The 15431-nt window shown below is 42.3% G+C and overlaps 1 non-coding gene across 1 annotated transcript; it reads right to left on the bottom strand.

Annotated features, from left to right (window-relative positions):
* Positions 1 to 5153: 5153 nt before the first annotated feature.
* LOC119929152 lies at positions 5154 to 5291 on the bottom strand. The gene has a single exon (XR_005451291.1). It is a non-coding gene; the product is annotated as a small nucleolar RNA SNORA7 (small nucleolar RNA).
* Positions 5292 to 15431: the final 10140 nt, after the last annotated feature.

Below are 15431 nucleotides of genomic sequence, written 5' to 3'. Positions count from 1 at the left end.
CCCTGACTAAGGCCTAATTTCTCCTATGCCCCTTTCCCTTCTGCATCACCCTTGCACTTGGATTTGTGCTCTTTATTTACAAGAAGCAGCATGGCCTAATGGATAGAGCATGGGCCTGGGAGTCAGAAAGACCTGGGTTCCAATCCTGGCTTTGCTACTTGTTTGCTGTGAGACCTTGGGCAAGTCACTTCACTTCTCTGTGCTCATTGGTAAAATGGGGATTAAGACTGTGAGCCCCATTTGAGACAGGCACTGTGTCCAAACTGGTTAGTTTGTATCTACCCCAGCTCTTAGTACAGTGTTTGAAACATGGGAAGCGCTTAACAAATTCCATCATCATCACCCCACCCTCAACCCCACGGCACTTATGTACATAGCAATAATTTATTTTGATGTCTGTCTCCCCTTCAATACAGTAAGCTCCTTGTGGTCAAGGAACATGCCTACCAACTCTGCTGTACTCTCCCAAGCACTTAGTACAGTGATCTGCACAGGGTAAGTGCTTGATAAATATAATTGACTGATTGAATTAGTACTACCTATGCACACCTCTCTTATTGGTACTTACGTGCATATTTTATATATTCTATCACTTCATCCTAGCTGCCATTTCCTTTAGTGTCTGTCTCACTCCCCCTAGATTGTAAGTCATTGAGGACAGGTACGACCACTTTTATCAACTCTTATTGTACTCTCCCAACTGCTTTCTACAGTACCTTGAGTACATAGGTATTCAATAAATGCTACTGATTGAGTGAACCTCACTTTTCTGGGTAACAACAACCATAAAGAAAGAATAAAATATTTTCTGAATATTCTTTCAGAACTAAAAGCATGACCATGGACATAAAACACAAGTGGTTTGTCAAGTTCTTAAAGGTCGGTTCTTCGAAATTTTCTCATACAGCGTTTTCCTTCGAGGAGAATTATGGGACCGGTCACCCCATCTTCTGGGAAAAAGTAAACCTTTGGGCTGAGCACTGTCTCCACTCTCTCTTCAGTTTGTTATCTGACCTTTTCTTCTAAAACAATCCATAAACTTACATCTGACAACTGTTTTATTTTGACAGGTCACTATGATATTCTCTTGGTTAAGGAGACACAAGCTGGTAAACACACTTTCCAATTACACCTTTCTCTCTTTTGTCTCCCCAGCCTCTGACCTCTTGCTCACACTATTTCTCTGTTCTGTTATTCTTGCTCCCTCTCACAAGTCTTCCATACCAAAGCTCTCTATCTGCAAAAGCCTACTAAAATCCCACCTAATCACATCTACTCAACAGCTACCTCAGCATGTATGTATTCTATTCCAATCCTAAGCATTTATGTACATATGCATCTCTTTAAATGCTGCTGATTAGTTTCTTTCCCAAAGCAACTCCATGAACACACCTTCTTCAGAATGTCCCATCTTCTATCAAAACATTGCTCTGTTATGTGTATCCAAAGAGGTTTCTTGATATAGGTCTGGAAATGGTTTACCATTACATTCTGTGCAGTAAAAACCTGAGTCTCTGCTGTTATCTTTGATCAGTGTTTTGACCACTTGACCACTTCTGATCACTTGATCATCTGCCTTTGATTCTTTTCCAAGCTGCTCAGTTTGTTACCCAGAAAAGTGTGGTTCACTCAATCGATCAATCAGTAGCATTTACTGAGACAGTGCTCAGCCCAAAGTCTTACTTTTTCCCAGAAGATTGGATGACCTGTCCCAAGCTTTTCCCAGCACAGGTGAATCGACTTGGATGCTTCAGCTCAGAACTTTCTGTTGTGAGCCCATCTCACAAAGTCAGGCACTTATTCTATAAGTCCATCCCTGGTACTATTTCCCCCATCAAGCACCTATCCTGTAGGTCTGTCACTGGAATTGTCTCACCTTATCAATCACTCAATGACAAGTCAAACCACAGTAAAACCAAACCACCAGGGTTTATAGGGGAAAGCTTTATTCAATTCTCAGTCTAATTGAAGGTGTTAATGCGTATGCGCGCGCGCACACACACACACACACACACACACACCCAAAAATCTTCAGTGATTACCAATCAACCTACGCATCAGGCAGAAACTCCTCACCCTCGGCTTCAAGGCTCTCCAACACCTCGCCCCCTCCTACCTCACCTCCCTTCTCTCCTTCTAAAGCCCAGCCTGCACCCTCCGCTCCTCTGCCACCACTAGTCTCCTCACCGTGCCTCGTTCTCGCCTGTCCCTCCATCGACCCCCAGCCCACATCATCCCCTTGGCCTGGAATGCCCTCCCTCTGCACATCCACCAAGCTAGCTCTCTTTCTCCCTTCAAGGCCCTACTGAGAGCTCACCTCCAGGAGGCCTTCCCAGACAGAGCCCCCTCCTTCCTTTCCCCCCCCTCCATCCCCCCGCCTTACCTCCTTCCCCTCCCCACAGCACCTGTATATATGTATATATGTTTGTAAGTATTTATTACTCTATTTATTTTATTTGTACATATTTATTCTATTTTATTTTGTTAATATGTTTTGTTTTGTTCTCTGTCTCCCCCTTCTAGACTGTGAGCCCACTGTTGGGTAGGGACCGTCTCTATTTGTTGCCAACTTGTACTTCCCAAGTGCTTAGTACAGTGCTCTGCACACAGTAAGCACTCAATAAATACGATTGAATGAATGACCACACACCCCCACCCTCATCGCACCCTGTCCTACTGCCATCCCCAAGTTCCATGAAGGTAATCCCACATCCGAGGAGTTTGAGGCATCGGGCTGCTCACAGCACGTTGTCCAGGTGCAAGTTTTTAGGTAGTCTTTGGCGGCCGGGCCGTAGGTGCCTGTGCTCAGGTGGACTTTTCTACTGCCCGACGTTGGCTTCTTTAGCTCATGGAGACCACCTGCTTTAGTTGTTTGGCCACCTTGTTTGGCGTGGCATGGCATGACATCATTCAAAAAACGCCACAAACTGAACAAATGATGGTCTGGCTCTTCCCCCTTTTTTTATCCACTCATGTCAGTTGTTTCAGAGGGGTTGCGGCGGGTCCTGAATCATTGCTTCTACTTGCCTGCTGTCTCTAGCCCATTAATCGGCAAAGCCTGGGGGATGGCTACCCCTTCCCTGCACCCACTCTGTGGGCTGATTTTGGAAGTTAGCTTATCCTGTGTACCTCTGGCAGGCCTTCTTTTGCTTGATTACAAGATCATCATCATCATCATCAATTGTATTTATTGAGCACTTACTGTGTGCAGAGCACTGTACTAAGCACTTGGGATGTACAAATTGGCAACATATAGAGAGAGTCCCTACCCAACAGTGGGCTCACAGTCTAAAAGGGGGAGACAAAACCAAACATACTAACAAAATAAAATAAATAGAATAGATATGTACAAAATAAATAAATAAATAGAGTAACAAATATGTACAAACATATATACATATATACAGGTTCTGTGGGGAAGGGAAGGAGGTAAGATGGGGGGATGGAGAGGGGGACGAGGGGGAGAGGAAGGAAGGGGCTCAGTCTGGGAAGACCTTCTGGAGGAGGTGAGCTCTCAGCAGGGCCTTGAAGGGAGGAAGAGAGCTAGCTTGGCAGATGGGCAGAGGGAGGGCATTCCAGGCCCGGGGGATGATGTGGGCCAGGGGTCGATGGCGGGACAGGCGAGAACGAGGTACGGTGAGGAGATTAGCGGCAGAGGAGCAGAGGGTGCGGGGTGGGCTGTGGAAGGAGAGAAGGGAGGTGAGGTAGGAGGGGGCGAGGTGATGGACAGCCTTGAAGCCCAGGGTGAGGAGTTTCTGCTCAAGGCCCTCCTTTTGTGTTATTGGTTCCTCCCCAAATTCCTCCTTCTATGTTGTTTTTCACGGGGTCAAATGCTGGTCACATGTAAAACGGCTCCTGAGTAACAAGATGGAGTCACTCGAACTCATCATCCTTTCCATTATTGGTAACCCTATATGGCATTGCTCTAAGCTTCTTCAAGCATACGCAAACTCCGCTGTCACAATAGGGTGCCAATTCATAGGAGAGACAGATGTATAGTTGTTTACTAAATTATTTAATTTAATGATTTCATTCAGAAGTATTTCAACCACCATCTATGTCTTTATCATTGAACCTGCTCCCAGTATGCATTAAAACATTTTGTTCAGTCTGTCTTCTCCGCTAGATTGTGAGTTATTTGAAGGCAGAGTATGTATTGTAGTCACCCAAGCTCTTTGTACAGTGTTAAATATTCAATGAATATTCAAAGAATACTATGGATGGAGGATAATAAGCTACTTAGGCTTATTCTACTGACTTTTGTACACTCCCAAAAGGAGGGCACAGTATTCAGCACACAGTAAGCACTAAATAAATACCTTTGATTGATAGATTGAGAAATCTTTCCGAACTTTAGTGGTCCTGGTTTCTCAGTTCCTGATAGCTAACATTTTTTTTCCTCTGATTTTCAAAGCAGGTTTTGATGGAATAGCTTATGAGACGTGCGAGAAGTCAATGTGTTTTCTGCAGAATATAGACAGCAAAAGGTAATATTTCTCTGATTCCCCCGATTCTATACTTTGAAAAACTTGACCCATTTTCAGTGTCGTGGATTGGTCTGACTTCTGTATTTCATTGCAATGGGACTCACATTTAAAGCAGAATTGATTTTATTGGGAACTTGTTCTTAGGAGAAGGTACTTTTTTCCAAATCACCTTTCCCTGAAAAGGAGTGATTTGAATAAGAATTCTGGAGAGATTTAACGCTATAATGGAAAGAAGCAGGTATTTTTAGTTGGTTAAAGGTCATTTTTTCTTTAGTCTATGATGTTCAAATGGAAACCCTCTTTGTGTCTACATGTTCCATTATTCTCAACCTTATGCCAATATGATGTCAGATCTTATCCTTTGGATTGTACAATCTCATATTCATGATGGCAAATGTCTTATTTAAAACTGCTAATCTGTATGAAGGACATTAATAAATACTCTTGTCTAATGCTGTCGAATCATCTCTGACCCAAAGAAACTGCTTGGATATATCTCTCCCAGAACTCCCCATTCACTATCTGCGATTTTTCTGGTAGTGTATCCATAGAATTTTCTTGGTAAAAATGTGGAAGTGGTTTAATTGCCTTCTTCCATGTGATAAACTCTGTTCTTCACTCTCTACTCTCTCCCATGCCACTGCTGTCCAGCACAGGTGAGTTTTGACTTGTAGCAGATTGTATTCCACTCACTAGCCACTGCCCAAGCTAGGAATGAAATAGGTATGCCTCTGCTTGACTCTCCCTCCCGCAGCCAAGATTGGTAGAGTACTGGAAACTCTCCATGTGTGATCCTAAGACGGGAATAAAGAGTAGTACATACAAGAAAAGCCCTCAAACTAACTTTTCAGGTGCATGGGCATGGGATGTGCCTACTAACTCTGTCTTATGATATTCTCCCTAGCGTTTAGTTTAGCGGTCTGAACATGGCAAGCTCTCAATAAATACAACTGATCGAATGACGATTGATGGCCATAAAGTAGGCAGTTAGTGTTTAAATCATAAAATGTGTTCCCAGATCTGTGCCCCAAAGTTGACCATTTATAAAAATATCAGATGATTGTGTGATAATTTTATAGTGGGGCTATTTTTACAAATTTTGCCCCATTTCCTTTTGGAACTCAGCCAAAGGCTTGTCTGTTATTGTGAAAGATGGGGGTACCTTGACTCTCAGCAGTTACCCAATCCACATTAGTTACTCATCAGGAGTACCTGTCTGTAGGAACCGTGCCCCTTCCAAAGTAGGTAAACCTAGCTCCATGCCCACCTCAGTTCCTAGCCCTTGCTTTTCCTGTCTTCCTCCCTGCACAGCCTGAACAATGTTTCAGGCTCCTCACTTTAATTCATTTCTATTATCTATTGAATGAACTTTATTATTTTGTATTATCTATTATTTTGAATTTTGTACAGATGAGCATGTCTATCCGTAATTTATTTTGATGTCTGTCTTCCCCTCTAGACTTTAAGCTCGATATGGTGAGGGATAGTATTCGTTCATTCAATCGTATTTGTTGAATGCTTACTGTGTGCAGAGCACTTTACTAAGGGCTTGGAAAGTACAATTGGGCACCAGATAGAGACAATCCCTACCCAGCAACAGGCTCACAGTCTAGAAGGGGGAGACAGACAACAAAACAAAACAAATAGGCAGGCATCAATAGTATCTACCAACTCCATTATACTGTACTCCCCCAAATGCTTAGTGAAATACTCTGCATACAGTAAGTGCTCAGTAAATATCACTGACTGATTGACTTGGAAAGGTGAGGGGAGGGTCAGATGGTGGTAGTGCAGGAGATGGGAGGGTTGGAGAGATGACCCTGAGCGGCAGCCTCCTGAGTAGAGTTGGGAAGGGGGAACCCTACTCTTTAGTGCAGCTGTGGTGAGGTGCATGGGCCTAAAGCTACTTTCCAGGGATGAGTAGACCTTGTTCATTTGATCACTCATTCATCATTCACTCCATCATTCTTTCATTCATTCAGGAACATTTGTAGCGCTTCTACTGTTCTGTTCTACATGTTTAGGAGCACAAAATAAAAATAGAGACACGGTTCTGACCCTCAAGGAAATTTCAATATAATGAAGGGGACAGGCAATCATAGATAGGCAGAATTCCCTTTTATATCCATTATCATTATTGTAAATAAAGCAATGGAAACATAGGAAATGAATGAAACTTTAAAAATAGTTCATTTAATAATGGATATATTAAGATTCTTTGTTCACCACCCTGAAGGTTTTCAGATTGCCTATCTTAGAGAAAGAATCTGAGCCAGATGCCTTTCTGACATTATTTCTGCTTTCAGTAGACTTCAACTGATACCATTTATTTCTGCTATTCGACTGTTTCCCTTCCTCTCCATTTTTAAAGCATACAAAAAGGAGAGTTGGGATATGAATAGCGTAAGCCCTAGTGATGCAAATGCCAGATGATAGATATTACTGGGGTTTTCTCTAGTTCAGCATCAGAATGGTCCTCACATCACTCTATGTTTTCTACACAACAAAAACAACCCCAGATACATAAGTGTATCTTCCACATAGCTCCCCCTTCTCCCTCAGATTTTCTTGAGTATTCAGTTACTCACTTTGCCTCCACCCCACCCCCCCCAAACTTTCTACTTGCTTGTTTTCTCTTCTTGATTTTAACCAATAGTAATAATATTAGTTGTGGTATTTATTAAGAGCTTACTAAATGCTAGGCACTGTACTAAGCTCTAGGGTGGACACAAGCAAATTGGGTTTGACACAGTCCCTGTCCCACATGGGGCTCACATTCTTAATCCTATTTTACAGATAAAGGAACTGAAGCATAGAGAGGTGAAGTTACTTGCCCAAAGCCACACAGCACACAAGTGGATTAGAACCCATGATCTTCTGATTCCCAGACACGTACTTTACCCACTATGGCCCTATCTGCCTTAGACTCTCAGAGACAAGCCAAAACACTTTTTTAGGAATCCAGAAGGATTCCAGTGTTCTAGAATATGTCTAGCAGTTGTTGTTGTTCAGGATCCAATTCAGCAAATTTACTAAAGTAGCTCCATCTTGTCCTTCCTTGCCCAGCCCTCCATTCTCCTCCATATTACCTTATCCCTCTCCTACTCTAAACTCCTCTCCAGGTTTCCCCCATCCTCTATTAGCCACAAGTACATTTATACATATATACGTGTGTGTGTTTATAATAATAATGATAATAATAATAATAATGGCATTTGTTAAGCGCTTACTATGTGCAAAGCACTGTTCTAAGTGCTGGGGGAATACAAGGTAATCAGGTTGTCCCACATGGGGCTTACAGTCTTAATCCCCATTTTACAGATGAGGTAACTGAGGCCCAGAGAAGTTAAGTGACTTGTCCAAAGTCACACAGCTGACAAGTGGCAGAGACAGGATTAGAACGCATGGCCTCTGATTTCCAAGCCCTGGCTCTTTCCACTGAGCCATGCTCTGTATGAGTTATAGTTTTATATATCTAGTTACAAAGTCATACAGCTGTTGTTCATATTTGAAGATAACATTCCTGTTGGAAGGGCCTAACAATATCTGCAAATTTTAATCAAAAAACCTGAAGAGTGAAGACCTGAAGACACACCTTCCTGCATTGTTGTGGAGTGCTTATTGTGTGCTGAACACGGTACTAAGCACTTTAGAGAGTACAAGACAATAAAAATGGTAGCCTCGATTGTCAGATCCTTGATCCTTGTTGTCAGAGTGGTCTTGTCCCTCATTGAGCTTGTCTATTTTCTACTCTGCCTCCTTGCAAAAGGGGTGCAACTCCTCTCCCGATTGCTGTCCTCCAGGTTTATCTGTCTTCTGCTGTGGTCTCCCAGCAGGAAGCAGAATGGCCTAGTGGATAGAGAACAGGCCTGGGAATCAGAAGGTCATGGGTTCTAATCCCGGCTCCACCACTTGTCTGCTGCGTGACTTTGGGTGAATCACTTTGATTCTCTGGGCCTTAGTTACTTCATCTTTAAAATGGGAATTAAGAGTGTGAGCCCTATGTGGGGCAGGGACTGTGTCTAAACCAATTAGCTTGTATCCCCCCAAGTGCTTAGTACAGTGCCTGGCACATAATAAGTGCTTAGTAAATACCACAATCATTACTGCATGGTTTACAACTGTGCTTAATTATGCCTTTAAAACATGAAGGGAAGGACTTTTTCTTTCTTATTTATATAAGTAAATATGCGTAAATGGTGCACTCGCAGCTGTCCATCATTCAAGACAAAATTTGAGACTGCAGAGGTGGTGAAAGCTCAGTGCTAGTGAGATGGATTTGGGAGTTTTCTATAGAGGTGTTAGCTGAAACTGTGGAATACACAGGGCCAGCATATCTGAAACAAACCAGGGACACAGACAACCAGACACAAATGACTTTGACAAATAAATGTTGTCTATGAGACTACTGGAAGTAAAGTCAGCACACATTAACTTCCATAAGCACATGGCAGAGCACAGGTGGAGAAGCTGCTAGGCCTGGTGGAAAGAACACAGGCCTGGGGTTCAGAGGACCTGGGTTCTGCCAGGTCTGCCATTTGTCTGCTGTTTGACCTTGGGCAAGTCACTTCACTTCTCTATGTCTTAGCTCCTTTATCTGTAAAATAGGGATTGAATCTTACTCCCTCCTGTGTAGGCTATGAGCTCAATGTGGAACAGGGACAGAGTCCAACATGATAACCTTGTTTGTACCTCAGTGCTTAGAACAGCACTTGACACACAGTAAGAACTTAGGTGCCATCATTATAATTATCATTATTATTATTAATAATCATTATAAGAACCGATGTGTTTAAGGCTAATGGTATCTACATAATTTATATCTATATATGCATAATGACAATAGTAGTAATAATGGCATTTATTAAGCGCTTACTATGTGCAAAGCACTGTTCTAAAAGCTGGGAAGGTTACAAGGTAATCAGGTTGTCCCACATGGTGCTTACAGTCTAATCCCCATTTTACAGATGAGGTAACAGGCACAGAGTAGTTAAGTGACTTGCCCAAAGTCACACAGCTGACAATTGGTGGAGCCGGGATTTGAACCCATGACCTCTGACTCCAAAGCTTGTGCTCTCTCCACTGAGCCATGCTGCTTCTCAAGTTTCTACTTAATATATGCACAGAAATATAATATATATTATGTATAATATATCATGTCTCGTATTAATGTATAATGTAATGTATAATGTATAATATATACACATAATATGTACATGTATGTATGTATATGTGTTTGTGTGTATATATATGTATATGTAAATATATCTATATATATATCAGAAAAGAAACAGAACTGCCCTGCATTTTCTACCTAAAGCCTTTGTTCTGTCAGTCAATCATATTTATTGAGTGATTATGTGGGAGAATACAATGTAACAAATAGAAACATTCTTCTAGAAGACAAACAGTCTTCTAGACTGTGAGCCCGTTGTTGGGTAGGGACCGTCTCTATATGTTGCCAACTTGTACTTCCCAAGCACTTAGTACAGTGCTCTGCACGCAGTAAGCACTCAGTAAATATGATTGAATGAAACATTCCCTGCCCACAGTGAGCTTAGTCTAGAGTGGGAGACAGATATTAATATAAATATTTGTTTAAGGAGTCCTGCTGAAAGGCTCCTTTCCTAGTAACTGAGAACCAGGCCAGGCTGTCCACCACAGTCTACTGTTCCATGTCATAATTTGTGATTGTGCTTTATATCATCATTTAATCTACCCTCCGCATTTTCAGGTGTCTTTCCCAGTACCTGCATAGTGGCCACTTGACTAGCATCATTTTTCCTCACAGGTCTTGTCCAGTAGAGTTATATTTCTGTTAACGTTGCCTCAGGTTGGGCTCCAGCACTTCAATATCAGTAATTTTGACTTGTCAGTGGTTAAGTGGGGAACTTCCTATCCCCCTTCACCACTTGTCTGATCTATGACCTTGGGCAAGCCAGTTAACTTCTCTCTGCCTCAGTTACCTCATCTGTAAGATGAGGATTAAGACTGTGAGCCACATGTGGGACAACCTGATTACCTTGTATCTACCCCAGCACTTAGAACAGTTCTTGGCACATAGTAAGCCCTTAATGGATACCATTATTATTATTATTATTATTATTATTACTGTCAGCAAGACATCACCTTTGGTAGTAGTATTGGTGATCATTGGCACTGAGCCTTTCAAACCCTTTCATTAGGGTTGGGGTTCTCTTCCTGACTCTTATGAAATTCATTCACTCATTCAATCATATTTATTGAGTGCTTATTGTGTGCAGAGCACTGTACTAAGCGCTTGGGAAGTACAAGTTGGCAACATATAGAAATGGTCCCTACCCAACAACGGGCTAACAGTCTAGAAGGGGGAGACAGACAACAAAAGAAACCATGTGGACAGGTGTCAAGTCATCAGAACAAATAGAATTAAAGCTAAATGCACATCATTAACAAAATAAATAGAATAGTAAATATGTACAAGTAAAATAAATAGAGTACTAAATCTGTACAGACATATACACAGGTGCTGTGGGGAGGGGAAGGAGGTAGGGCAGGGAGGATGAGGAGGAGGAGAGGAAAAAGGGAGCTCAGTCTGGGAAGGCCTCTTGGAGGAGGTGAACTCTCAGTAGGGCTTTGAAGGGAGGAAGAGAGCTAGCTTGGCGGATGTGTGGAGGGAGGGCATTCCAGGCCAAGGGGAGGACGTAGGCTGGGGGTCGATGGCGGGACAGGCGAGAATGAGGTACAGTGAGGAGGATAGCAGCAGAGGAGTGGAGGGTGCAGGCTGGGCTGTAGAAGGAGAGAAGGGAGGTGAGGTAGGAGGGGGTGAGGTGATGGACAGCCTTGAAACTGAGAGTGAGGAGTTTTTGCTTGATGCGTAGGATGACAGGTAGCCACTGGAGATTTTTGAGGAGGGGAGTAACATGCCCAGAGCGTTTCTGCACAAAGATGATCTGGGCAGCAGCGTGAAGTATAGACTGAAGTGGAGAAAGACAGGAGGATGGGAGATCAGAGAGGAGGCTGATGCAGTAATCCAGTCGGGATAAGATGAGGGACTGAACCAGCAAGGTAGCGGTTAGGATGGAGAGGAAAGAGCAGATCTTGTTGATGTTGTGGAGGTGAGACTGGCAGGTTTTGGTGACAGATTGGATGTGAGAGGTGAACAAGAGAGCAGAGTTGAGGATGACACCAAGGTTGTCAACATGTTGACACCAACATGAAACTCATGTTGCTATTAATCACCATCTCACACCTGGGAATTATCATTATTATTGTTATTATTACTAGTAGAAACAGTATATTTACTAAGCACTTACTATGTGTCAAGCATTCTTCTAAGTGCTGGGGTAGACACAAATTAATCAGGTTGGACATAGTCCCTGTCCCATATGGGACGCACAGTTTCAGTGAGAGGGAGAACAGTTATTGAATCCCCATTTTACAGTTGAGGAAACTGTGGCACAGAGAATTTAAGTGATTTACCCCTAGTTATACAACAAGCAGTAGGCAGAGCTGGGATTAGAACCCAGGTCCTCTGACTCCCAGGCCAATGTTATTTCCACTAGGCCATCATGCTTCTCAGATTCTTAGACTATCAGTTTTGCCAAGAGACATAGAATCAATAATGCAAAATAAAATCATGAGTTATTTTAAAGCATGTAACAACCAGATAATGCTCCATTGGTATACTGCACTATTCTTGGTCATTTAAGAAGGAGGATCTATTTAGTAAGGGATAACTCACTTTGTCTTCTAAATGCTCCTTAATAATTCTTGAAGAGTGCCTTACCTAACATGCCATTTCTTCAAGAAAGTAGTGAGCCTAGCAAACAGCATGGACACTGGCTGTTAGCCGAGTAGACTCTTAGTTAAACAACAGGCTTAAACTCTTCCTAAAAATCGAGTAAACGAAAAACCTGGGTACCCAGTATCACCCCAGTGGTACAGTCCTTCTGCAATAAACTGCATCAAAGTATTAATAGCACATTCCCAATCATTAGCTGACTAGCAGAGTAGATTGTGTTAGGGAAATCATGAAATGGAGGAGTTTCCAAACATTTTTCAAATTGACCTTTGTTTTCCACACTGCAGATTTGAGCCAGTGGATGATCAATAAATATTAGTGGAGGATGATAATGCCTTGAAAAGCTTGTATTTTTACCTCACCTAGTGGCACTTACATTCTATTCTTATTAGCTCAATAAATCTTAAAAGATTTGTTTTTAATAAAGCCCACATCAGTGTGTTCCTGAGGTTATTATATATCACAGTAGAAGTCTTTTCTTCTGACCCATTTAGAATGTGTTTCTTTATGGCTCCTTTATTAGTGTAAGTGCCTGGCTGTCATTCACATGGGGAGAAGCTCGTTCCACATAGAGTATTAGTGGGGTCAGAGAAGAGCTGCCAATTAGGAATCTGGAACCCTGTGGATCCTGTATCCTTCAAAACTTGTTTTAGACCCACTTTAAACAGCATGGCCAAGTGGAAAGGGCATGGGCCTCCAAGTCAGAGGACCTGGGTTCTAATCCCAGCTCTTCCAATTGCTTTCTTTGAAACTTAGGGCAAGTCAGTTAACTTTTATGGGCCTCAGTTTCCTCATCAATAAAATGGGGATTAAATACCTGTTCTCCCTCCTGCTTGGGCTGTGGAACTGAAGTAGGACAGGAACCGTGTCCAACCTGATAAACTTCTATCAAACCTGGGGCATAGCACTGAGCTTGACACGATAGTAAGTGCTTAACAAATACCACAATCAATCAGTTCATTTTAAATGGGTCTAAGGAGATGCACCTTTTCTGTGACATTCAATGAATCAACCAAGCATGAATTTCTTAAATCAAGTTCTTTCACATTTAAAGCAGAAGGATCTGGTTGAGATTTCTGGACTGTCGGTTGTGGACAAGCAACGTGCTACTAACCCTGTTGTATTTGACTCTTCCAAGCTCTTTTATCTACTGCTCTGCACAAAGTAAGTGCTCAGTAAATACCATTGGTGATATGCACTACCACTTAGTATAGTGCTCTGCACACAGTAAGTGCTCAATAAGTTACAATTGATGATATACACTATCTGTGAAGTGGGGAAGTAGGCATTTCTAAAAGTTTCCTTCATGGAACCCCCTCACAGTAGCTTACTTCATAATCCAAGCTCTCCTAAAACCTCTCCTCCTCCAATAAGCCTTCTCTGATTAATTCCCTACACCTCAATTTGCATCCATCCAACTGTTAACCTTAGCACTGAATATATTTATCTATCAGCGGTATTTCTTTAATCCTTACTGTGTGCAGAGCACTGTACTAAGAACTTGGGAGAGTACAATACAACAGAGTGGGCAGACATGTTCCCTGCGCACAAGGAGCTTACAATCTTGTGGGGGAGACATATATTAAAATAAATTCCAGATATATACTTGGGTCCCATGGGGATGAGTGCAGGGTGATAATCAAGTGTTCAAATGGTACAGATCCAAGAGCATGGGCAGGGCAGAAGGGAGAGGGCATAGGGGAAATGAGTGTTTAGTCGATGAAGGCTTCTTGGAGGAGATGTGACCTTAATGATGGTTTGAAGAAAACTATAGGCTTCCCTTAGCACTTGTGTCCATATGCATGCTAAATTATTTATTTTATCCTGAAATCTATGTGCTACTAGTTGCCATATCATTGTTCTTCTTCCTGTTCCTACTATTTGTAGACACTATTTGTCAGCCTTTCTCTCCCTATAGATTGCAAGATGCCTTTTACATCAGGTATACTGTCTCTAGGGCCTAGTACTGTGTTCTATAAATGTAGGCACTGAATAAATATCATTAACTGATCGATTGGTTGATAGATTGAAAAACTGTTTTAGAAGTCTAAGCTCCTGCTGCTTCCAAAGTTGTCTAAATTTTAAGGTGGAGGTATGATGAGATTTGTTTTCTAAATAACATTAATAGTTCCAAGTTTGTTTGAATAGCTATGTTCTATTTCTTTACTCCAGATTCTTTAGGGGCTTTGAAAACCCTTTTTTTGTCTTCTCATATTTGCACCCAGAAAACTAATCCAAGTAAACACATCAGTTACTTGTATCCGATGACACTGAACTTCATTCTCCCCACCTTCAAAGCCAATAGACCTTCCCTGACTAAGCCTTTATTTCCTCTTCTCCTACTCCATTCTTCATCACCCTTGCACTTGGATTTTCATTTACCCCTCCCTCAGCCCCACAGCACTCAGGTACATATACATAATTTATGTATTGATATTAATATCTGCCTTCTTGTTTAGACTGTAAGCTCACTGTGGGCAGGGAATGTGTCTATAAACTGTTATATTGTATTCTCCCAGATGCATAATATAGTGCTCTGCACACAGTAAGTGCTCAAAAAATCCCACTGATTGATTGATCGTTCTCTTCTTCCAGCTCCATAACCACACTTGCCCATATGCTCTGTACTTTAGGTCTTGCCATCTTGAGCAGGTGAGAGCAATACTGTAGGAGGGCACCAGAGGTTTGTAGTAAAGGGATTCCCAGAGGTAAGGATCAGGAAAAGAATGTAAGGGCGATCCACTACCACAGGGATCTGTGGAAGAACTAAGAGATGGGTCCCCTGCCATCTTGAGGACAAGACAGTTGAAAGTGGGAGGAGACTAGCACCAGATTAAAGGAAAGGGGCAGTGCCTCCTTTCTATCCCAAGGAGATGAGGAGGAAACAGAACTCCTTGGCAATTTTTCCAAGGACTCTAGAGGAGTCCTTCTCTGAAAGGACCAGGAGCCTGGGATCAGAGCCAGGGGCAAAAGTCAGCAATTCATGGGACCTTTTCTCCCCTATTCTTCAGCCACTGAATGCCCTCCTTCTGCCCAATCCAGCCTGGCAGAAGCTGGGGCATGTTCAGTGATCAGAGACTTGAGCACCATGGCCTTTTCTCTATAGGAGTTTCTGGAGACCTTTTAGATGTGCTTTTAGCTCTGTTCTCTCTGGAGAATAA

The sequence above is a fragment of the Tachyglossus aculeatus genome, chromosome 5, assembly GCF_015852505.1.
Source record: "Tachyglossus aculeatus isolate mTacAcu1 chromosome 5, mTacAcu1.pri, whole genome shotgun sequence".
NCBI classification, from domain to species: Eukaryota; Metazoa; Chordata; class Mammalia; order Monotremata; family Tachyglossidae; genus Tachyglossus; species Tachyglossus aculeatus.
Note: the sequence above shows the minus strand (reverse complement) of the source record. Positions and strands in the feature narration are given on the sequence as shown.